This window comes from Anomaloglossus baeobatrachus, chromosome 6 (assembly GCF_048569485.1).
Source record: "Anomaloglossus baeobatrachus isolate aAnoBae1 chromosome 6, aAnoBae1.hap1, whole genome shotgun sequence".
In the NCBI taxonomy this organism is placed as follows: Eukaryota; Metazoa; Chordata; class Amphibia; order Anura; family Aromobatidae; genus Anomaloglossus; species Anomaloglossus baeobatrachus.
In genome coordinates, this window is record NC_134358.1 from 492,699,795 (window position 1) to 492,723,897 (window position 24,103).

General features: G+C 41.1%; 1 protein-coding gene across 4 annotated transcripts in view; it reads left to right on the forward strand.

Annotated features, from left to right (window-relative positions):
- The window catches only part of LOC142243464 (sodium channel protein type 5 subunit alpha-like), a 587,685-nt gene that overhangs the window by 484,449 nt on the left and 79,133 nt on the right, over window positions 1-24,103 (forward strand). The window lies entirely within an intron of this gene.

Genomic DNA, 24,103 nt, shown 5'->3' on the forward strand with positions numbered 1-24,103 from the left:
GTAGTGATAAAAAGATGATCCTTTATTAAGAAAGTCTCAAAATACAAAGCATTTTAAAGGAAATCTGTCAGCACGTTTTTGCTACCTCATCTGAAAGCAACATAATGAGGGAAAGAGATTCTGAATCCAATAGTGTATCACATAGATTACTGGCTGAAGCCATTCCTAAACAATCAAATAATTTAAACATCAGAGCTGATTGAGCTTCCCCGCCCACACCAGGCTCTCAATAGAGATTTGTGCACTGACTGTGAGGTGTCAATCACAGCAGGAGGCGTGTTGGATTAGTAGTCATGTGAGTTTCTAGTCTTCTAATGCTAATCAGAGGGTAATATACCCTTTTCTTTATATATACAATAGCTCACTCACAGATAAAAGAAGCACAGTTGCTTTTTGTTTTACAACCCTTGCAGCATGCTGCTCTCAGCTTACATAGCATAAAGCTGCTGACAGATTGCCTTTAAGGCACCTAAACCCCTTTTTCATGCTAAAAGTGTCACCATACACAGTGAGCAATCCAATGTGTGCCTAATTTGATGTTTCCTAACCTCTGACGATACACCTATATCTACCGGTGCTATCTCTACTTATAGTATGTGAAAAAAAGAAAGCTACAATACAGTATGTCGATATGTATTTTGAATAATAGCACAGAGAAACAATCTGAACAATCATTTCTCAAAGCTGCTTTAAACTTCAGGTAGTGAAGCAAGATAATATGTTTGTTAAAATAAGCCTCTGTAAGCTTCCTTTTATAGCTTGAGCTCTGCCAAATGTACTTTGTTAAGATATGATTCCCTTGACAGAATGAATTTTGTCAGGCGTCCCAGAGCATATTTATTTATATCTATTTATTCACATTGATTGAGCTGTTTTGCTAAAGCATTTTACGTGTACAATCTGTCGAATGTTGTAAACTGGAATCTATGAAGAGAAAATTACCAGTATAATGTAGTTTACGAGATAAAGAGGCTGGATTGTGGAAATCTTCCTTCAGGGTAAAGTAAGGAGATAATAACAGAGTGTCCTGTCTTAAAGATTCTTAGAAGTGTGAGAAAACAAAGGCCGGGGGTTTAGCTATACTAAATGATGCCTTTAAAATAAGTGATGTATGTGTCAGTGGCATGCCAGCTTTACTTCTCATTATCTATCCAAATGGAGATGGAAATTGAAACTCCTACGCCCAATATAAAATCTGTACTGTAGAGCCCTCTGTCATGTCTCTCACATGGAATGGCTTTCTTTATTGTGTGAGTGTATACATATAAATATAGCACGTGTGTGTGTATATATATATATATATATATATATATATATATATATATATATATATATAATACAGACCAAAACTTTGGAAATAACGTCTCATCTCTAGAACAACTATTAAGAGGAGACTTTGTGCAGCAGGCCTTCATGGCAAAATAGCTGCTAGTAAACCACTGCTAAGGACAGGCAACAAGAAGAAGAGACTTGTTTGGGCTAAAGAACACAAGGAATGGAGATTAGACCAGTGGAAATCTGTGCTTTGGTCTGATGAGTCCAAATTTGAGATCTTTGGATCCAACCACCGTGTCTTTGTAGAAAAGGTGAACGGATGGACTCTACATGCCTGGTTCCCACCGTGAAGCATGGAGGAGGAGGTGTGATGGTGTGGGGGTGCTTTGCTGGTGACACTGTTGGGGATTTATTCAGAATTGAAGGCATACAGAACCAGCATGGCTACCACAGCATCTTGCAGCGGCATGCTATTCCATCCGGTTTGCGTTTAGTTTGACCATAATTTATTTTGCAACAGGACATTGACCCCAAACACACCTCCAGGCTGTGTAAGGGGTATTTGACTAAGAAGGAGAGTGATGGGGTGCTACGCCAGATGACCTGGTCTCCACAGCCACCAGACCTGAAGCCAATCGAGATGGCTTGGGGTGAGCTGGACCGCAGAGTGAAAGGAAAAGGGCCAACAAGTGCTAAGCATCTCTGGGAACTCCTTCAAGACTGTTAGAAAACCATTTCCGGTGACTACCTCTTGAAGCTCATCAAGAGAATGCCAAGAGTGTGCAAAGCAGTAATCAAAGCCAAAGGTGGCTACTTTGAAGTACCTAGAATATAAGACATATTTTCAGTTGTTTCACACTTTTTTAAGTATTTCATTCCACATGTTTTAATTCATAGTTTTGATGCCTTCAATGTGAATCTACAATTTTTAGATTCATGAAAATAAAGAAAACTCTTTGAGTGAGGAGGTGTGTCTGTAATATATATATATATATATATATATATATATATATATATATATATATATGATTTTTATAAAACTGTGCAGTGGTCTCTTAATTTTTGCCAGCGCTTTATATATATATATATATATATATATATATATACATATACATACATATATATATATATATATATATATATATATACATACATACAGTGCCTACAAGTAGTATTCAACCCCCCTGCAGATTTAGCAGGTTTGATAAGATGCAAATAAGTTAGAGCCTGCAAACTTCAAACAAGAGCAGGATTTATTAACAGATGCATAAATCTTACAAACCAACAAGTTATGTTGCTCAGTTAAATTTTAATAAATTTTCAACATAAAAGTGTGGGTCAATTATTATTCAACCCCTAGGTTTAATATTTTGTGGAATAACCCTTGTTTGCAATTACAGCTAATAATCGTCTTTTATAAGACCTGATCAGGCTGGCACAGGTCTCTGGAGTTATCTTGGCCCACTCCTCCATGCAGATCTTCTCCAAGTTATCTAGGTTCTTTGGGTGTCTCATGTGGACTTTAATCTTGAGCTCCTTCCACAAGTTTTCAATTGGGTTAAGGTCAGGAGACTGAATAGGCCACTGCAACACCTTGATTTTTTCCCTCTTGAACCAGGCCTTGGTTTTCTTGGCTGTGTGCTTTGGGTCGTTGTCTTGTTGGAAGATGAAATGACGACCCATCTTAAGATCCTTGATGGAGGAGCGGAGGTTCTTGGCCAAAATCTCCAGGTAGGCCGTGCTATCCATCTTCCCATGGATGCGGACCAGATGGACAGCCCCACAGCATGATGCTGCCACCACCATGCTTGACTGTAGGGATGGTATTCTTGGGGTCGTATTTAGTGCCATCCAGTCTCCAAACGTCACGTGTGTGGTTGGCACTAAAGATCTCGATCTTGGTCTCATCAGACCAGAGAACTTTGAACCAGTCTGTCTCAGAGTCCTCAAAGTGATCATGAGCAAACTGTAAACGAGCCTTGACATGACGCTTTGAAAGTAAAGGTATCTTACGGGCTTGTCTGGAACGGAGACCATTGCGGTGGAGTACGTTACTTATGGTATTGACTGAAACCAATGTCCCCACTGCCATGAGATCTTCCCGGAGCTTCTTCCTTGTTGTCCTTGGGTTAGCCTTGACTCTTCGGACAAGCCTGGCCTCTGCACGGGAGGAAACTTTCAAAGGCTGTCCAGGCCGTGGAAGGCTAACAGTAGTTCCATAAGCCTTCCACTTCCGGATGATGCTCCCAACAGTGGAGACAGGTAGGCCCAACTCCTTGGAAAGGGTTTTGTACCCCTTGCCAGCCTTGTGACCCTCCACGATCTTGTCTCTGATGGCCTTGGAATGCTCCTTTGTCTTTCCCATGTTGACCATGTATGAGTGCTGTTCACAAGTTTGGGGAGGGTCTTAATTAGTCAGAAAAGGCTGGAAAAAGAGATAATTAATCCAAACATGTGAAGCTCATTGTTTTTTGTGCCTGAAATACTTCTTAATACTTTAGGGGAACCAAACAGAATTCTTGTGGTTTGAGGGGCTGAATAATAAATGACCCTCTGAATAAACTTTTCACAATTTAAAAAAAAAAACCAAAAAAACAAATACCATTCTTTTTTGCTGCAGTGCATTTCACACTTCCAGGCTGATCTACAGTCCAAATGTCACAATGCCAAGTTAATTCCGAATGTGTAAACCTGCTAAATCTGCAGGGGGTTGAATACTACTTGTAGGCACTGTATATATATATATATATATATATATATATATATATATATATATATATATATATATATATATATATATATATATATATATATAGCGCTGTCAAAAATTAAGAGACCACTGCACAGTTTTATAAAAATCAGCTTCTCTACATGTCTGACAGCCATTCCATTCCACTGTCAGTTGAATTCCAACCAGAGTTCACCTCATTCTACTTAATGTGCTTCTGATTAGGTGATCACCTGAACAAAATCTGATTTACCAAGGGAAAGTATAAAACACACTGCTGTGGTCTTCACAATCCTCTTGCAATAGGACAAGCTGGATGGCAAAACAAGTGATAGTAATATCCCAAAAGTAATAGGTAGGAAAAAAAACACTTTTAACCATGCCAAAGGATTTGAAAAGAAAAGTCATGAATGGGGAAAAGAAGGGCTCAATTCTGGCTTTACTAGCAGAGGGATACAGTGAGCGTCATGTTGCCTGTGGGCCAGTCCGAGTCTGTGTGTAGGTATATCATCAGTGCTGTGTATGAAGGAGGCTTACAGACTGCCTCATTTCAGTTTATACAACTCACCCCTGCCTCTCTGTCATTATATAGACACAGAAGGAGGTTGGTTTAGCTTTTAAAATAAGCCAGTCATCAAGCCCCCTTCACATACAGTACTACTTACGTGATGTGCCTACATGAGAAATGATGAAAGGCTGTAAAGTAAAAACTCAGATTGTAATGGGACAACCCCTTTAAGCATTTTGTCTCAGCCAAGCATACTGACGCCCATGAAGCAGTTGTCAATCTGCAAGTAGCCTGTGAAACTGGCTTTAAATAAAAATCTCATTTTAGATGGCTGCAAACACACCAGTTTTATCAGTCTGTTGCCCTAATCTTCTGTTGTTGGCAAATCATTCCCTGCTAATTGTATATGAGGGATTAATACTAAGAAGCTGATAAACCTCTATGAAACTTGCAGAAGGTTAAAGTGCTGTTTCACCTTGTATTTGCATAGAGTTCCCATTAAGGCCCCTTTACACACTGAGACTTTCTAGCGATCCCACCAACGATCTCAACCTGGCCGGGATCGCTACAAAGTCTCTGGTGAGTCTCTGGTGAGCTGTCAAACAGGCAAACCTGGCCAACGATGCAACAGCGATCCGGACCTGCAGAACGACCTAGCTAGTCATTGGGGACGTTGTAAAGCAGCTTTTTGAAAGGGAAGTCGCTAACGAAGTCGCTGTAAAGACCCCTTTACACACTGAGACTTTCTAGTGATCATGCTGCACAGCGGGAAACAAAGGACCAAAGAATGGTCCTGAGATATGTGTAGCGATCAGCAACCTCACAGCGGGGGCCAAGTCACTGATGTGTTTCACACACTGCAATGTCACTGGGGAGGTCGCTATTACGTCACAAAACCGGTGACGTTACAGCGATGTCGTTTGCGATGTTGTAGTGTGTAAAGCCACCTTTAGAGCCTGAGCTCATCCCTGATATATTCAACACTTCAGAGAAGGGCATCTCTGGCCCAGAAGACAGGTCACTATCTAATACTCTGGACAAAAACAGGCAAAATTGTGCACCCAGTTACAAATAAATTAAATAAAACCGAACCATGCAAACACTAGTTTTAGGAATTGGCTAAGAAAACTTACTTTTCCATATTTTCAGGCTTCGAGAGTCTCTGTGCCAATGCAAAGGTTAGGTCCACTCAGCATTGCCAACTTAACTTTTGATTTTTTTTTCGACACCTTATCAAAAAATTACAGACAATATTTTTATGGACACATTGGAAAACCATAATAAATCATTATGATTATAATTAGTGATGTGCGGACCCGGACTGTAAAAGTCTGGATCCGAGAGGCTTCAAACATACCCTAGTGCCGGACCCGGGCCCAGAATTCTCAGGAAACTCGGAGCATAAGAAAATAAGAATGAAGCAAGTGCGCTGTACTTACTGAGGCTCCGATGTGGTTGTAACTGCTTCCAAGACACTCATTCTCTTTGAGGCTGCTCATTACCTTCATTGCATATGCACTCCTTTTTCCGCCCACCGGTGTTTTGTGACTGGTTGCAGTCAGATGCGCTCCCAGCCTGTGTAACAGGATCTAACATTTCCAATCACAGGCGTGATCTGCGAGTCTATAGCATAAGAGTAATAATAAATAAGTAAATTGGCGTAGGGTCCCCCGACTACAGATGAAGCATACAGCCACAGTCTGCAACCCCCAGCTGTGCGCTTATCCTTAAAATAAAAGGAACTGCATGCGGCTTTTTTATTTTAAATATTTAAATAAATAATTTTAAAAAACTAATGTGCGATTCCCCCCTAGTTTTGATACCCAGCCATAATAAAGCCTGACAGCTGGGGGCTGGTATTTCCAGCCAGGGGAGTCCCATGCTTTTTCACTCCCCCAGCCTAAAAATAGCAGCCTGCAGCCACCTAGGACTGCTGCATCCATTAGATGTAACAATCCTGGCACTTTACCTGGCTCTTCCCAATTTCCCTGGTGCTGTGGCAATCGGGGTAATTAGGGGTTAATCTAAGCTCATAGCTGCCACTAAGCCTTGGATTAGTAATGGGAGGCGTCTATGAGACCCCCCCCATTACTAATCTGTAAGTGAAAGTAAATAAAGACAAACACCGAAAAAATCCTTTACCCTATCTCACCACTTTATTAAATCCCGAAACACCACTGCAGGTCTGACGTAATCCATGAGGTCCCAAGACAATTCCAGCTCTGCTACATCTGAAGCTCACAGCGAGCACCATAGAACATGACATCTGAGGCTGAGTGAGCTGTGCGATCAGCGGTGATGTCACTCAGGTTAGTTGTGGGCACAGTTGGAGGTTGCCACAGCCCTCTACCTGTGACTGTAGGTAATGGATCCATTCTCAATAGACTCCCATGTTAAACTAAATGGATACGGCATAAATATTTTGGTAACAGATCTCTGCAGGATCCATTCCAATGGATTATTATAGGACATGTGAACTAAACCTCACTACTTTGCTGAATTTTTTGACACCAGCCTAAAACTTTTCCAGAGTATTATATATATACACACACAAACATTTCTATTTTCCAAACAAAAAATGTTTGAAAAAATGGAAATATGGCACAAAAAATAACAATGTTTTTCCTACTTATGCCATTTCTGAAACCAACCTCAGAAGATTATCTTTTTCTAATAAGCTTCAATGCAGTGCCCTGCTTTTATTGATATACATATATTTTAATTTATGTTCTCCTGATATTGTAGTATGGTGTCACTCATTAAACTTGTAGCATGATACACCACAGACATCCGTTACTATATTCCCTAAGCAACAGAAGATTGTTAAATCAGAAACCCAAACGTTTTTTAAACTTTGCCTCCCGGCAGAACTTAATTGTAACAATCCATACAGTTCCAGAACCGAAAACAATATAAACATATTTAATCCATTAACTATATGAATGGCGGACGTCTGTGATATTTAATATACATCTGAAGACTGGGAATCCTTACATCTTGATGGCAGATACTAGCATTTGTAAAACAGCAAGATGTGTTTCCCATTGTGCTGCACGGGTTACTTTTTATGTGTCTGCTCCATTGTCTTTTTCAAGAAAGACAAAACCGCAGTTACATTGAGGGAGTTCTTGTTTCTGGATTTCTTCTAATTATGCACAGAATGTGTGCATTGTCTTGCGTTGAGTTTCTCCACATCGCCATCCTTGAAGTGTTTTCGGTATCTTAATGAAATCGCCGTGTAAGCTCCCTGCGCTGTTTGAAGTGAATAGAGGCTATAAAAATTGGAGCCCATTTTAAAATCCTTTTCAAATCCTAACTGTACATTTTATAGCTGTAGTGAAAAAAATATTAAAAAAAAAAAAAGAATCAAAAGTAAACCGTGCTGGGAAAAAGCAGTGGACAATAAGAAAAGTCTTTTCATATTGCGGCCAGCCTGCATGCAAAAATAAGGCTTTTTGGCACAACTAAAAGGGCAGCCCATGGTGGTCACCAATTGATTATTAATTTTTCACAAAATACCTGTTTTTATTTGTAGCATTTTGTTCCTTTTAAATTTTACAAATCGTTTACAGCCGTACTATATATTTAATGTCCAACTGTATCCACTCAGGTGTCAATTATTAAGGCCATTACTAATCCGAACCTCTTTCTTGTGTGTTCGGAAACAACCCTTGACATTTACCATTTTAAGATTTGCACCTGTTGATAGAAAGTCAACTAAACAATTCCAATCTGCTTCCTACGGAGAAGGTTGGTACATTCTGATATTTTGTCGCGTGTTCTGGATGGAGCACAAACTTTATATCCGAAGTGGCTAATCTTGTTCCCTACCCCTTGGAAATACAAAGAACCTGGAGCACAGTGGCGATGCTACAATTAGGCAGTTTGTGTGAATACATTGTATAGGTAGATCAAATTAAATCAATATAGTGTATAAAGCAATGTATTCTGTTGTACTTTTTAAACTGCGTGCATTACTGCTCCTTCTCAGTATGAAATATTAATATTACAATCCTAATAATATAACTTTTTGAAAATAATTTGCTTAAACATTACAGTATAAAACATTATAATGCTAATGGGGAATTCTGATGTTTTATACATTATTGTGATGTCATCACTTTGAATTTAGTCGTACTGATGTCACCACTTATTTAACTTTCTGCTATCATTAGTCATAGCTGAGTAATTCTGATGTCATCAGTGATAACACTAGTTGTTATATAATTCGATAAATCCTACATCTTTGCCTTTTTGATTTGCAACAATCCTACTAAATGGACTACATGGGCAGGAAGGCATTAAAAAATAAGAGTACATTATACTTGCCTAGGCCTCACCTGCCTTCAGCTTCCGCTCCAACTTCCTGAATCTCCCATTTGCATTCTGTGGTCAAATGGGGAGGCAACGCACATTATTGACATCAATATCGCGGGTTTTGTGGAGGGTGAGGCACTTAATTGATGTGACTGATGTGTGTTGCCTGGCTATGTGACCACATAAGGCCTACCAATGTTCTCAGCACCAGAAAAAAAAAGTGGAAGAACTTAAAGAGATTGGCCACTACTTTAACATTGATGGTCTATCCTCAGGATAGGTCATCAATGTCTGATTGACAGGGGGCTTACACCCGATACCCCCGTTGATCAGCTGTTCTTGGCAGCAGGCAGCCGGATATGCTCAGTTCTGGAGCTGCCCTGCCTTCTGATAGCGGCTGTGGCCGGGTACTGCACATCTACCTCCTAATGATTTGAATAGGAGGAAGATGTGCAGTACCCTCCCGCAGCTGCCATAAGATGATGGGACAGCTCTGCAACAGTGCATTTCCAGGTGCCTGCTGACACTGCCAGGACCAAAGTACCAAGAACAGCTGATCGGTGTAGGTGCAGGGTGTCAGACCCTGGCCAATGAGACATTAATGACCTATCCTAAGAATAGGCCATCTATGTTAAAGTAGTGGTCAACTGCTTTAAGATTGGAGGATGAGTGTTGTGGCAGCAGTGGGGTTAGAACAGGTTAGGACCTATGACAGGTGAGTGTATTTTATTATTCTTCAACCTCTTCCCTCTGTTTAGTATGCTTTGGTTTCTGGAGAGACTTCTGAGCATAATAAATATCTTTTCATACCTAGAGGGGCACTTTTTATTTGGACTGATTTTTACTGTAGTCAAATATGTCGAATTGAGCAAATCTGCCCAAAATGAATGACTTGCTCATCTCTACCTCTAAAGCATGCTTAACACGCTGCGATATCGGTAGCAATATCGCTAGCGAGCGTACCCGCCCCCGTCGGTTGTGCGTCACGGGCAAATCGCTACCCGTGGTGCACAACATCGCTAACACCCGTCACACGGACTTACCTGCCTAGCGACATTGCTGTGGCCAGCAAACCGCCTCCTTTCTAAGGGGGCGCTTCATGCGGCATCACAGCGACGTCACACGGCAGCCGTCCAATAGAAGCTGAGGGGTGGAAATGAGTGGGCGGAATATCCCGCCCACCTCCTTCCTTCCTCATTGCCGGCGGCCGCAGGTACGATGTAGTTCCTCGTTTCTGCTGTGTCACACATAGCGATGTGTGCTGCCGCAGGAACGACGAACTACCTGCGTCCTGCAACAGGAATAATATTCAGGAAAGGAACGACGCGTCAACAATCAACGATAAGGTGAGTAATTTTGATCGTTAACGGTCGTTCCTGCGTTTCACACGCAATGACATCGCTAACGAGGCCGAATGTGCGTCACGAATTCCGTGACCCCAACGACATCTCGTTAGCTATGTCGTTGTGTGTAAAGCGGCCTTAAGGCCTTATTGATACATCCTAAAGCGGGCTTCACACGCAGCGACATCGCTAACGAGATGTCGTTGGGGTCACGGAATTCGTGATGCACATCCAACCTCGTTAGCGACATCGTTGCGTGTGAAACGCAGGAACGACCATTAACGATCAAAATTACTCACCTTATTGTTGATCGTTGACGCGTTATTCCTTTCCTTTCCCGGATATCGTTGCTGTTGCAGGACGCAGGTTGTTCGTTATTCCTGCGGCAGCATACATCGCTATGTGTGACACCGCAGGAACGAGGAACTACATCGGAACTGCAGCCATCGGCAATGAGGAAGGAAGGAGGTGGGCGGGATATTCCGCCTGCTCATCTCAGCCCCTCCGCTTCTATTGGACGGCTGCCGTGTGAGAAAGGGGGCGGTTTGCCGGCCACAGCGACGTCACAGGGAAGGTAAGTCCATCTGACAGGTGTTAGCTATGTTGTGCGCCACGGGCAGCGATTTGCCCGTGACGCACAGCCAAGGGGACGGGGCTTTCACCAGCGATATCACTAGCGATGTCGCTGCGTGTAAAGCGCCCTTTATTTAAACACGTACATAACCCAGAGACTTGCAAAGGCCCTTGTCAGCCGGATATGGATATGTGAGTGGCACCACAGATTATGAGTACGTGCTGTATCCATGAAAAAAACGGATGCAACACATATGCGCAACATAGACATCTAAGTGAGGCCTAAGATAGAAAACGTAGACTTATTTTAGAATTTCTGATATACATTACGTTTTGTATAATGATTCTAATGTAATTTCTTCTATACACAGTAATCCTGGGGTCCTTCTATTTCATGTAGTAATTCAGATTTGACTTTTAATATAGTAATTACTATATTATTACTTAAAATATACTGCTTGAAATGGATGTCACCTCTGATAATTTACACAATCAGATATTTGGTATTTCTGATGTATTCTCACTAAATTAATCTTGAGTTTATCATATAACTGGTGATGTCACTACTTAGTGTCTCTATTATATCTGTTCTCTTGCCGTTCTGACATTAGGAGAAGAATACTGTTGTGTGGTATGGAAGACAAAACATACAAAGCCCGAAGAGCCTTACACATGGTCCTTATACTAATTAGTAGGAGTGATGTGTGAAACCCTTCATGCATTAAATGGTTGCCTCAGTGACTGTACTTTTTCTTTACACCCAGAGTCGCATTGGCTGGAAAATGGAATGAATATTTCTGTTTACCAAAAGTATATTTTGTTATAAAAAATAAATTGCAGAGAATAATTAATTTTCCAAAATCACTATATTTTAGAGGAGACTCCAACGTTTTACATTACAGTGTGCTGCAAAGGGAATCCAGTTTTTAATCCAACAGGCATGTATTAAACTCTCTAATGTACTAGGATTAGCAACTAGGATGACTCTGTTCTGGCCTTAGCAACTAGGATGAATAAAGGTCCAGCTCTGCTCTTCTGGCCTTAGCAACTAGGATGAATCAGAGTCCAGCTCTGCTCTTCTGTCCTTAGCAACTAGGATGAATCAGAGTCCAGCTCTATTTTCTGGCCTTAGCAACTAGGATGAATCAGAGTCCAGCTCTGCTCTTCTGGCCTTAGCAACTAGGATGAATCAGAGTCCAGCTCTGCTCTTCTGGCCTTAGCAACTAGGATGAATCAGAGTCCAGCTCTATTTTCTGGCCTTAGCAACTAGGATGAATCAGAGTCCAGCTCTGCTCTTCTGGCCTTAGCAACTAGGAGGAATCAGAGTCCAGCTGTGTTCTTCTGGCATTAGCAACTAGGATGAATCAGAGTCAAGCTGCGTTCTTCTGGCCTTAGCAACTAGGATGAATAGTGCAAGAGGCCAGTGCTCTCAGTGTCTCCTGCCCTCCCTTCCCTGCTCCTTGACTGGCAGGTCTGTGCATGTACATAAGGAGAGACAAGTCAGTCTGTAGGAATGGGTGGGGACAAGATGTTGGAAACCTGTCTCATTGACTAGTTATCCTAGTTGCATCATCCCCCGTCTACTTTTATAAGTATGTTTCCTTTGAAACACCAGAGCGTTTCTGATATAAAAACATACAGTATATGGGTGAAATAACAGAGCCGGACTGTGATTCATGCTCCCCGTGGTTCAGCTGTGAGCAGGCTCAGACTTACCCACAGGGAAGAAGGTTAATGCCCCAGTGGGCTCCTGTGCAGGTTAACTGGTACTCCCCATATGAGAAGTGTTTGGCACAGTACACTTAGAGGTTGTCCACAAATGTTACTGTTACCTTAGGATAGGTCATCAATGTCTGATCGTCCGGGGTTCAACACCCTTCAACCACACAGATCATCTGTTCTCTGCTCCAGCGGTGGCAGCAGGCAATCGGGTCTTATAGAGGCCACAGCCGGGTACTGCACATCCACCTGTTATTGATTTGAATGGAAGGTGGATGTAAAGTACCCGGCTGCGGCCACTATCAGGTTACAAAGCAGCTCCGGAACTGAGAGCTACTGCCTCCGGCACCGAGAACATTTGATCAGTGGAGGAGTCGGGTGTTGGACCCTAGATGATCAAACATTGATGATCTATCCTAAGGATAGGACATCAATGTAAAAGTATTGGACAATTTCTTTATGACATGTACAGTTAGGTCCAGAAATATTTGGACAGTGACACAAGTTTTGTTATTTTAGCTGTTTACAAAAACATGTTCAGAAATACAATTATATATATATATATAATATGGGCTGAAAGTGCACACTCCCAGCTGCAATATGAGAGTTTTCACATCCAAATCGGAGAAAGGGTTTAGGAATCATAGCTCTGTAATGCATAGCCTCCTCTTTTTCAAGGGACCAAAAGTAATTGGACAAGGGACTCTAAGGGCTGCAATTAACTCTGAAGGCGTCTCCCTCGTTAACCTGTAATCAATGAAGTAGTTAAAATGTCTGGGGTTGATTACAGGTGTGTGGTTTTGCATTTGTAAGCTGTTGCTGTGACCAGACAACATGCGGTCTAAGGAACTCTCAATTGAGGTGAAGCAGAACATCCTGAGGCTGAAAAAAAAGAAAAAATCCATCAGAGAGATAGCAGACATGCTTGGAGTAGCAAAATCAACAGTCGGGTACATTCTGAGAAAAAAGGAATTGACTGGTGAGCTTGGGAACTCAAAAAGGCCTGGGCGTCCACGGATAACAACAGTGGTGGATGATCGCCGCATACTTTCTTTGGTGAAGAAGAACCCGTTCACAACATCAACTGAAGTCCAGAACACTCTCAGTGAAGTAGGTGTATCTGTCTCTAAGTCAACAGTAAAGAGAAGACTCCATGAAAGTAAATACAAATACATCTAGATGCAAACCATTCATCAATTCCAAAAATAGACAGGTCAGAGTTAAATTTGCTGAAAAACACCTCATGAAGCCAGCTCAGTTCTGGAAAAGTATTCTATGGACAGATGAGACAAAGATCAACCTGTACCAGAATGATGGGAAGAAAAAAGTTTGGAGAAGAAAGGGAACGGCACATGAGCCAAGGCACACCACATCCTCTGTAAAACATGGTGGAGGCAACGTGATGGCATGGGCATGCATGGCTTTCAATGGCACTGGGTCACTTGTGTTTATTGATGACATAACAGCAGACAAGAGTAGCCGGATGAATTCTGAAGTGTACCGGGATATACTTTCAGCCCAGATTCAGCCAAATGCCGCAAAGTTGATCGGACGGCGCTTCATAGTACAGATGGACAATGACCACAAGCATACAGCCAAAGCTACCCAGGAGTTCATGAGTGCAAAAAAGTGGAACATTCTGCAATGGCCAAGTCAATCACCAGATCTTAACCCAATTGAGCATGTATTTCACTTGCTCAAATCCAGACTTAAGACGAAAAGACCCACAAACAAGCAAGACCTGAAGGCTGCGGCTGTAAAAGCCTGGAAAAGCATTAAGAAGGAGGAAACCCAGCGTTTGGTGATGTCCATGGGTTCCAGACTTAAGGCAGTGATTGCCTCCAAAGGATTCACAACAAAATATTGAAATTAAAAATATTTTGTATGGGTTTGGTTTATTTGTCCAATTACTTTTGACCTCCTAAAATGTGGAGTGTTTGTAAAAAAATGTGTACAATTCCTACAATTTCTATCAGATATTTTCGTTCAAACCTTCAAATTAAACGTTACAATTTGCACTTGAATTCTGTTGTAGAGGTTTCATTTCAAATCCAATGTGGTGGCATACAGAGCCCAACTCGCGAAAATTGTGTCACTGTCCAAATATTTCTGGACCTAACTGTACATACATGTACAGACTAGGGCAGCATCTATTATTCTATAGAAGCTTTGCCAAATTTGAAAACAAGCGTCAGGTAGTATTGCATATTACTGACCAGTGGACCTCCAGAATCAGTGTCACTGGTGAGCCATTGGCGTCCCAGTCTGACATTGTGTATCAGGTTCACTTTCACTGAAATAAAGAAAATTCTACAGTGATACACTGCAATACAAAGCTTGGAATGAACATGATTATTTCTCCAAATCTACTAATGACAGGATCTGGTTGCTCAGCCTTTATGAGACCTCTGAGGATTTGTGAGTTTGTTGCCACAGCTCTGTTGTGCATTAGGGAGTCGACATATTATTTCACAAACACAATATGCAAAATGTATAAATGCCATTACATCAGCAGATTGCTATTAAACTAATACGTCCATTGTTAGTATTTGGCATAGGACGGTCTTTCTATTTATTTATTTTCATTTGTTTTATTTTTTACAAACAAAATTTCATCAGTTTTCTATAGTTATAATTATGGTAAAAGTCAGAGGCATGTTCTTTTCTCTCTGGAGTTAAGATTTTGTTTTGCGTCCTTCCCCCAATAAGTAATACATACTCTCCCCTTGTCTCTCAAAGTATATAATATATATATATATATATATATATATATATATATATATATATACATATATTATATGTTGTGAATGCCAGTTATGCTTTTGCTGCTGTGAGGCTCCCTCTTGTAACCAGGAATGGTTTGGATAGAGACCAGGTGTGCTGGAGCAATGGGCTTTTCCATTGTTAACTCTCTGCCTATTTAAACCTTGGCCTCCTGGCAGTCTGAGGCGGTTATCATTGTCCTGTAGCTCACCAGCCTTTTCATCTTGCTTCTGACCACATCTACCCCAGATAAGTGCTTGTTTCTTTCTTATGTTGTTTTTGTTCTTATCTGGGTTGTTAATTATTGTGGTTATTGTCAGTTTATTTGCATGCAGGAATCTTCCCTCTCTGTTGCTTAGCTGGGAAGCTCCCTGCAGTTATGTTTGGAGTTTTGCTCCTATAAGTCCATGTGTTTGTTGCTTCTTGAATTTGTAATTGTTCCTGTTTTCTGTTCATTGGTTTGACAAGAGTGCCTGATATAGGACGAAGTGCAGATCGTGCGATCTGAGGACCTTTGTGTACTATCAGGTATTTGGATATTTGTAGGGTTTTTCTCTGGCCACCATCAGCCCCTTTTCTATTCTTTCCTATTTAGTCAGTGGGGCCTCACCTTTGCTAATCCTATCATCCATCTGTGTATTGTATTTTCCTATTTCACCGTAGTCTTTGAATGTGGGGGGCTTGCTATACCTTTTGCAGGTCTATTTCTGAGGCAGAGAGTTATTCATCCTTTCTTCCTTTAGGATAGCTAGTTCTCCGGCTGGGTTCGCGGTGCATAAGATGTTTGTTCACCCCTCAGCTACTTCTAGTGTTGATGGTTAGTAAGGGGATGGTGGCCAGATTAGTTGCCAATGCTCTTGTCACCTTTTTGCCAATGATCTATTGTGATCTTCCATGGTTCCGGATCATAACAGTATAACCAGACCCTGGAGACCTATTTACGGTGTTTTGTTTCTGCGGATCAGGATGATTGGGTTTCATTTTTGCCTTTGGCTGAATTTTCCCTTAACAATAAGGCTAGCTCTTCCACATTGGTGTCTCCATTTTTCTGCAATTTTGGGTATCACCCCAGGTTCTTCTCGGGGCAGCTTGAGGCGTCTGACTGTCCTGGGGTGGATTCAGTGGTAAACAGAATGCAGCAGATTTGGGGGCAGGTAGTGGATAAATTGTTTCAATCCCAAGAAACTGCCCAAAAATTTGACAACCGGCGTCGCACTGTTGGTCCCCAGTTTAACATGGGGGACATGCTGGGGTTGTCCTCTAGAAATATTCCTAAGAGAGTTCCGTCTCCTAAATTTAAGCCCAGAATTATTGGACCTTATAAGATTTCGGAGATTATCAACCCTGTATCGTTCCATTTGGCTCTGCCTGCGTCATTTAAGATTCACAATGTCTTCCATAAGTCCTTGTTGAAGAGACATGTGGAGCCAACAGTTCCTGCAGCAGCGCCTCCTGACCCTGTTTTGGTACAAGGGGATCTGGAGTATGAGGTTGAAAAAATTCTGGATTCCCGTCACTGTAGACAGAAGCTTCAGTACCTTGTCAAATGGAAGGGTTATGGGCAGGAGGATAACTCTTGGGTTGTGGCTTCTGACATTCATGCGGACAGGTTGGGTCGTGCATTCCATCATGCTCATCCTGAACAACCCGGTGGCGTTGGTTAGGGTTCGGCGACCCCTCCTCAAGAAGGGGGGTACTGTTGTGAATGTCAGTTATGCTTTTGCTGCTGTGAGGGGCTCCCTCTTGTTGCCGGGAATGGTTTGGACAGAGACCAGGTGTGCTGGAGCACTGTGCGTTTCCATTGTTAACTCTCTGCCTATTTAAACCTTGGTCTCCTGGCAGTCTGAGCCGGTTATCATTGTCCTGTAGCTCACCAGCCTTTTCATCTTGCTTCTGACCACATCTACCTCAGATAAGTGCTTGTTTCTTTCTTATGTTGTTTTTGTTCTTTTGTTCTTATCTGGGTTGTCAATTATTGTGGTTATTGTCAGTTTATTTGAATGCAGGAATCTTCCCTCTCTGTTGCTTAGCTGGGAAGCTCCCTTCAGCTGTGTTTGGAGTTTTGCTCCTGTAAGTCCATGTGTTTGTTGCTCCTTGAATTTGTAATTGTTCCTGTTTTCTGTTCATTGGTTTGACAAGAGCGCCTGATATAGGACGGAGTGCAGATCATGCGATCTGAGGACCTTTTTGTACTATCAGGTATTTGGGTTTTTGTAGGGTTTTTCTCTGGCCACCATCAGCCCCTTTCCTATTCTTTCCTATTTAGTCAGTGGGGCCTCACCTTTGCTAATCCTATCATCCATCTGTGTATTGTCTTTGAATGTGGGGGGCTTGCTATACCTTTTGTAGTACTATTTCTGAGGCAGAGAGTTATTCATCCTTCCTTTAGGATAGCTAGTCCTCCAGCTGGGTTCACGGTGCATAGGATGTTAGTTCACCCCTCAGTGCTACTTCTAGTGTTGATGGTTAGTAAGGGGATGGCAGCCAGATTAGTTGCCAATGCTCTTGTCAAGTTTTTGCCAATGATCTATTGTGATCTTCCATGGTTCCAGATCATAACAATATATATATATATATATATATATATATATATATATATATATATATATATATATATATATACATATATATACATATATATATATATCTGTATATATATATATATAGATATATATATATATATAGATAGATATATATATATATATATATAGATATATAGATATATATATGTGTATATATATCTATATATATATAGATATATATATATATGTGTATATATAGTGATTATTACAACCCCTGAAATGTGGAACATCTCCGATGTGCTTTGCACACAACGCTGCTCGGGCTTACTCGCCTTTCATAATGGTGATCAATTACTTATAGTAGTTGTGTCCACTGTTCAGTATAAAAAAAGAAGAAAAGGATGTCACTCACCAATGGCAGATCATCTTTATTTATAGCAAACCATAAAAATGTGCCACTGATTAATGGCCATTGCCAGAGACCACCTTGTTGCTCTACTCTGCTTTGATGTTGGTATGTTTTATGGTTTTCTATAAATAAAGGTAACAGGCCATTGTTGAGGGCTTTTCTTTCTTTTGTTGTCCAATCCTTAGCCGGCCATACCCCAGTGCTTTACTGCTATGCGGAAGCCCTGGACTTTTCTACTATCTCAAGTAAATCTGCTCCTAAAATACTATAGTCTTTTGTATTTATTAAATATTTAAATAATTGTATTTTCTCTTGTTGCCAGTTCCCTGCAAATGCAAGCTCAGCTTTACCACTCACCCTATCTATGCACCTGATAAAGCTCTACCAAGCAGAAATATAACATTAAAGGGGTTGTCCTCTACTTGGACAACCTCCTCTCAATTAACATGTTTGCCCCCGTTAAAATAACAATGCTTATAGTCACCTCTGATGTTGGCGCCATTACAGCGTTGTTGACACTTGCTCTCCTGAGGCTCATGTGACGTTGTTATGACACATGAGCTCTGAGCCCACTTAGCGTTGGCTTCTATCCCTCAACCTTTGGAAGATTCAATCATCAAGAGGAAGTCAGAGTTGCGGCCGGCTGCCCACTTCCTCTGATGTTTGATACAGAAAGAGATGCCAGCACTTATTGGGCGCAGACCTTGTGTCACATAACAACGTCACATGAACCCGGGAGAGTGAGTGCCGACACCACTGGACTTCGGAGGCGAGTATAAGCATTGTTATTTTAACAGAGGCAAACATGGTGATTGAGAGGGATTCTCTGAGTAGTGGACAAACACTTTAAATACTAATTTTAATGGGGCATCTTTTATTAGATGTCCACGTTGTGTCACTCCTCTGTTATTCCTTTGAGAAATGGGCAGTTCGGGTCTCCGCCCACATTTGGCCAGCTATAAGCAGATCATTTCGGGGACAGGTGGGCGAGGTTTTTCCATTTTTTTTTGTTTGGTGCACACTACATTTAATCACGCTGTTGTTTCCCCCATTGCGAGGCATTCAAACACTGCAAGTGGCTAGTACTGGGCTGAGCACCGAATGTACCCGAGCACAGCGTTGCTCGCATGAGTGGTGTTCCTATGTAAAGAATCCGAAATCCAAACCCGAACTCTGTCTTTTTTTTTGTAAAATCTGTGTTTGGTACGACACCGAACCTCAGGTTCACTCATCTCTAATCTAGAGTACATGTTTAACAAAGTTAGTTTTATTCAGCAAAAATGCATCAAGAATCGTAGCAGGAAAGAGGCACAATGCAGCTTATTAGCATAAAAAAGGAGCATAAAAAAAGTAAAAGACAACAAACACCTCATGGGAACATAGCCTATACTTTGCAGAACTATGCTTATAGAACATAGATTCAATTTTTTTCTTTTTTACTAATGCCTGGACTCAAGTTTGGTGTTTTTTTTTCACAACAAAATGAGTGTTGGAGTTTGTGTGCTTTACATATGCTGAACACTTGCATGAGCATCACTGTGCTTGAGAACGCTCGGTGCTCAGCCCAGTGCGAGTCGCTTGCAGTTTTTGACTAGGGGTAACAACAGTGGTAACGGATGTAGTGCGCACAAAAAAAATCCCTGTCCTCCCTCCCCCCGGAAGTGTTCTGTTTATGGTTTGCTGTATGTGGGTGGGGCGCTGAACTGCCCAATCAGTGACTTCCATTGGGGTTAAAGTCAAAAGAAAGCCCGGCTGAACCCATCGAACCTGAACTTCAGTGAGTCCCCTCATCTCTACTCTTGACTTAAAAGTGTCAAACCACAGTAATGCTCTGCTCAGTCTTGCAATTTAGTGCTCCACAATGAAGATCGTACAGGATGTGAATTTTCTGCACAAAAACACTTTTCTTCAGTAAAAAGGAACTGCAACATTTTTTTTTTGTCTTCTTTCTACTTTTCCCAGTAAAAGCCACTTCTGAGTTCTGTCTTTTGAAGATTTCACCATCTAGTGCCGGTGTACGGTGCTTTCTCTTTCCTTTTTTCAATCTTCCCCTGCATAATGTACAGGCACGGTATTTTCCATTTTACTGAACCTTCAGATCACTGTAATCTTCTGAGTCATTCTGCCTTTATGATGGTCAGGAATTTTTTTGTGCTGTATGCAATGGACTAAAAACATGTTTTGCACATTTTATCTCAGTACTTTGAATTATTGAAGCCGAATGGTTCATCAGTTACAAGTTTAGATGAACTGTTTGACCTTTTTGCATTAGTAAATGACTACCGGATTTGTAAATATTTACCAGTCTGCCATTGTGTAACCGGTTTAGACAGGCAGATCGCGCTTAATAGTGCGCATTGAATGATCTATAATAGATTGTCCAGGGCACATAGATTGCCAGTGCGCTCATCACCCCGAGTTCTGTTTACAGAGGATGATGCGCTGCCGAGCATTTTGTTTTTTTTGTGCAGCGCATGAGAGCATTCACCCGATGAATGAGCATTTTGCTCGTTCATCAGATGATCTTCAGCCTGTTTACACTGTAATATTATCGTGGATCGAACGATCCTATGAATACTCGTTCATAATCATCTTTCAGAGTAAATGAACCTTTACTTACAGCAGTTTTCTGCCACAGGGTATATGGAGATAGAACAGGGGCCCTTAAACTGGCCCTCAGACTGGCAACCCTGTCCTGTCCCTTATCTCGGAGGTATGTTTGATGGTAACCTGGTCCGAGAACCCAGCGTGGCCCTAATTCCTGTTCGGGACCTGATCTTACTCCCCCTCTCCTCCACCTTCGGGATGGACCGGGAAACACAAAGACGGAACTCCAAAAAACAACACAGACAAGGGAGAACTGAAACTCGTACACACAGCACTCAACACACACAGGAGAGAAAATATGTGTATTGGGAAACAACGGAAAAGGGGGGGGAGGTAACGCACAACAGGGACACACTGACACCACTCAGAAGGGCAGCACGGATCACCATGAACAGAAGAAACACCAAGACCAGGATCGTAGAAGTTACCATCGGCACATACAGGAAGGAAGCCGTGCTTAATATAGGGAGGAGACAGTTGCACATGGCAATCAGCAACATAAGCCTTTACATTCTGCTCACCAGTCTGCAGGGATTAACACTGCAGACCAGTGAACCTGAACCAGCCGACACCCGGTTCTCGTTGAACAATCCAGAAGCCTCAAGTTGCTTGTCAGACTCTGCAGTGTGAACAGAGTCTGAAGCCACCTTGCCAGTAGGTGTGTGCAGAGCTGAACTTCGCATGATATTTTCTTATGTATTATATCATTTTAGGAACTGCTAAATGAAATAAGGTTTAGCATATTGTAATTATAGCAGCTTAAGGGATACAAAAAGTTCCTGAGCCTATTATTCAGACACAAGTATCGGAGTTTTGTTTAGATTTATATATGAATTATTATATTATATATTATACCCTGCTGATACCTTGTCACATTGCTTAGAATATTCATTCTTGGCTCGGTTTATCCTGAGATCAATAGCTTGAGATGACAATCCGATGACTTCTTTACACTCTCTTGGGAGGTGTTTGTACTATAAGTGGCTTTCCAGTTGTTTTTATCTGAATTATAGTCTGTTCTTATATTTTGCATCAGTGTTAGGAATTTGTATGATGAGAATTTGGAGTTCTTAACCAAAGTTATGGGAAGGATATGACATTTACGCTCTTGTCATATTGATGATTTGCCAACACAAATCGTTATACAGGGAAAAAGGATCCTGTTGGTTATTTGCTCTTTTGTGAGGAACAGTCTAGAATTATAATTCATTCTTATTTATTATATTCATTGTGAAAATAAGCCAAAAGACATTTCTGTAGTGACAGTAGCAGACTTGATTTCCAGGGAAAAATACATCTTGCTAGCTGTTCTTCAGCGCTACAGTTGGAAAATCATTTATCTTAAGTTTGTTTGCCTGCCAACTGGTTGCAACAGGTGGGATTTACATCCTTAAATCCATGGATCAAGACGGATTATCACCTCCGCTTCCCAAAGCTGCATCAAGAAGGGGAAAGTCTGACATAAAGCCTTCCTATATATTTCAGAGCTAAAGCTCTTGACTGTTGTTGGCCATAAATAATAGGTCCGTTTAACATTTGTCCAATGTATCTAGGAGTTCAGGAGAATAGGTCTATAGAGGATAATTATTGAGTAGGTGTTTATATTATTTGTTACAAAAAGGGGTAGTTGTGCCTAGCTACTCTTCTGGGATGTAATGGCTCGATTATTAGGATTTGGCTCTGTCCAAACCTTTCGAAATCATTGATTGGTAATAGCCTATAACAAATTACAGCTGTTTCTTGGTTCTGTGCATATTGATTAAAAAGGAAGATCAATATTTTTCCAAATTCAAACTATGACTTCTTCTGCGTGTGCTAGGATCACACATTCTGCTACACTCTCAACACATCATGATGCCGGTGAATTTAGTCATAAGGTACCTTTTACAATAATTAACTGCTACTTGCATACTACAAAATCCAGGACAAATTGTATCTAGGAATTTTAAAGAATTGAAGTAGCTATTTATCCCAAAAGCAATTCATGTGAATGTTGGTATCATTTTCCATCTTCATTATTTTTGATACAGCAGCTTCGTACCGCATAAAAGTCACTGTTGAATGCAACTGCTAAGTTAGCCATACATATAATATGGATCTTGGCCAACCACAACAATTTTTGGCACAACAAGTCGAGGATCTGATTGATATGGGGACCATCTGACTCTTGCCTTTACAACAAATAATAGACGTGATATAACTCAGACAGTTGGGTTTTAATTGATAGATCCTTAGGCTGCCCCAAGGGAGTCTGATAGTTGTCTACTAAATGATTGTTTTCTAGATGTGTCCTGGAAATTAAAGGGGTTGTTGGTCTAAAATGACAAATTTGCAGTCACTCCTTGTGACTGCAGACTTGTGAATCCTCCTATCGCATGAACTGTGCCCGGGGATGGCGGTGACTTGACCACAAGTATGCGATATGCACACTCCCTGCCACAATCTGATTATAGGGGCACGGCCCCACCACGTGCACTTACATTGAGTGAAGATGCTCCCATCTAGTTGGATTCTGGCGGGGAGTATGTATATTGTATACTTGCAGCCACGTAACCACCGTCATTCCCAACTCTGACACTGGATAATCCTTGCAGTGTACAGTACACAATGTGAGGATTCACAAGCCTGCAGTCACACAGAATGACACATAGATTGTCTGCCAACTTGTCATTTTAGACCGGACAACCCCTTTAATGGTTTTGACTTTAGAATACATACATACAGTTTGTTTTAGAATACATAAGTACATACATGCAATACATTTTTCTCACTATATTGAAAAACATAATCAATATATACATACATACATACATACAGAATATTAAAATTGTGATTGAAGCCTAAAAGTAAAATAAACAAAAAAAAAAAAGCAGTGAAGAATATTGCTACAGACAAGTTTTCCTTATATACTAGTAATAATGTCAATGTATATTTAGAGATTAGTATTTAGACACCACAATTCCCCATTAGAAATAAACATGATGTCTTGAAGCATTGATTTACAAATTCTGTTAGTAGTCCTTATCCAGTAGCTTTTCACAATCTCGAAATAAGAAGGTATGTAAACACTGGCACAGAAGGATCGATCGTTATCTCAGGGGGACCTATGAAAATCACACTGATTAGCTCATTTGTTGACTGCAAAGGAGATTATTAGACCCATGTTCCATCTGAGGCTGAATTTATCTCACTCACATCCCAGATCTGATAACATAACAAAACCTTCCCTGATGAAGCAGTGCGTAGGGCCTGATGTAAGATGAGGCTATTATTCAGTAGAACTTCATTGTTTATGTCTTTATCAATGCAAATAAAATATATTTAAGCATCTGGTGATCA